The 2,112-nt window shown below is 45.7% G+C and overlaps 1 pseudogene; it reads right to left on the reverse strand.

Moving 5' to 3' along the window:
- The window catches only part of LOC116670578 (T-cell-specific guanine nucleotide triphosphate-binding protein 2-like), a 13,089-nt pseudogene extending 11,257 nt beyond the window's left edge, over positions 1 to 1,832 (reverse strand).
- Positions 1,833 to 2,112: the final 280 nt, after the last annotated feature.

The following is a 2,112-nucleotide window of genomic DNA, read 5'->3' on the forward strand; positions in this document are numbered from 1 at the left end:
TTTGTCCCTTTCCATCTCCTTGATTGTGATTTCCAACTGCAGCTGCAATGTTGATGGATCTTCTATATCCTCCATTTCATTCTCGTATTTCTCATTCCATCTACACTCATAAAGCAAGAACAGTAACTATCAGACACCACGTTGAGCCCCAGAAACCAACTACTGAAACACTTTGTCAGACGGATTTATCAAAGTATAAATGAAAATTACGAGATGAAATGGAGGACTATGAGACCATCAACATTGCAGCTGCAGTTGGAAATCACAATCAACGAGATTGAAAGGGACAAAAATGAGTCTTTGACAGCAACTCAGTGTGGCCCCAGCCAGCAACCAGCAATGTAAGAAGAATCGAAAAGTCTGAGTCGTCCCCGAGCAGCTTCGGTCGTGTCAGCCAACATAGAGTGCTCACAGAACAGCAGGAAGAAAGGGCATTGCTGCGGCAGTCCTCAAAGGACACCTAGCCTGAAGGAAGAAATCGAGCCTCAAGAAGGTAGTTGGAGTGGTAAGATCTTGGGACAGCTGCAAGACTCCTGAGTCTGCAAGAAAATTTGCAGCCCGTTAAGAGGAGATTGAGGAAATATGACAAGGCTCCACAGAGAGAAGTCCTTAAAGAGGTGACATGCCGCAACCCGGACTTTGTGAGTCAGAAAGAAGAGGCAAGAATCGGCGTGGACGCTGGTGAGGTCTGCAGAAGAAAAAGCCAGCACTCAGAATGAGGAGAGAAAACCGGCAGACAGAAGCCCGCCAAAAATACAAAGGCTGCACAGTCAGCTCGAGGAAGTAATGCACCGCCAAGAGACTCTCAAAAACCGCCAAGTTGAACAGATCAAAGTCAACCAACATACCAAAAAAAAGAAGAAGAAGCTCTTCTCGTGGAAGAGATTCAAGAGATTGGCTTCTTGCTGTTTAGGGCAGTGCTTTGTGCATGATCATTCCTCGCTGTATGTCTGACCTGATGTATCTTGCTTTTACTCTGAGAGAAACTATGAGCAGTCGTACTCGTGATACTTCTCAACTCATTAGACTACACATTTTGTAAACATAGTGAGGACCTTTGCATATTTAAACAGTGTTCATGCGTGGCACTGGCAATCAATAGCTCCTGGCGGTGGAATTGGGTGGGCATGGATCGGAGCGCAGTGTTCCGGTACTGTTCTTTAGGCACTTGAAAGGGGAGAGAGTTGATTAACGTGAGACAAGATGGTACTACCTTGGCACGCTGCAGCGTTTGATGCAAGAACACCAGGGACTTGGGAAGAGTATGATGAAATACACTTGGAGCAGTTTTTTGAGGCAAATCAGATTGCCGACGGAGATTGGCAAGAGCCATACTCATACGTTGTGGGAGCATCGACACAGTCTTGAATACAAAACTCCTCAGCCCAGCAGAGCAAAAGATAAAATTTCACAGATCGTACGCCTGTTGAAAGATCACTTTCAATCCTAGCGAGTGAAATCAGTGCCGAGATACAAGTTTGATTGCCGTAAGTCTCAAGCTAATGAATCCGTGAAGTGGAGAATGTGCAGAGCAACGTCGGCTAGCTCAGATTGGCAAATACGGTGACACGTTAAGCAGGATGGTTAGGGACCGATCAGTTGTGGAAGTAATGAGGAATTTGTTCAATAGACGCTCTAGCAGAACACAGATTAACATTTGACGAAGCATGTCAACTTCGTGTGTCAGCAGGAGCCGCAAATAGGAATGCACAGGATCGCAAACCCAGGTGCAACGTAAAGCACTTCAATGTTCAAACAACGGCCCACAGGACGCGGGTACACTTCAGGTAGCAACAAAGAGTGTTACGTTGCAAGGGATCCAAGACATGGTTGCCACAGACTGTAAGTATACAGGAAGTGAACATGTCATGCATTTTACAATGCTATCAAGCTGACGGACGCAGTGGTCATTTTAGTGCAACCATAATCAGTCAAAACGATTATATATCCACTGCAAATAGCGTACAAGGGCATACTGCAGACAGTTACAGTTATTTTAATCTTGCATTCTTTTTCGCCCCTCCGCACCCCCTAGGCACCCTGAAAGGAACCAAAGCAACCATCCATGTAAAAGCTAAGCTGTCCCAAGATTCTTCCGTCCCAGGTCTGTAC

Source organism: Etheostoma spectabile, chromosome 20 (genome assembly GCF_008692095.1).
Source record: "Etheostoma spectabile isolate EspeVRDwgs_2016 chromosome 20, UIUC_Espe_1.0, whole genome shotgun sequence".
In the NCBI taxonomy this organism is placed as follows: Eukaryota; Metazoa; Chordata; class Actinopteri; order Perciformes; family Percidae; genus Etheostoma; species Etheostoma spectabile.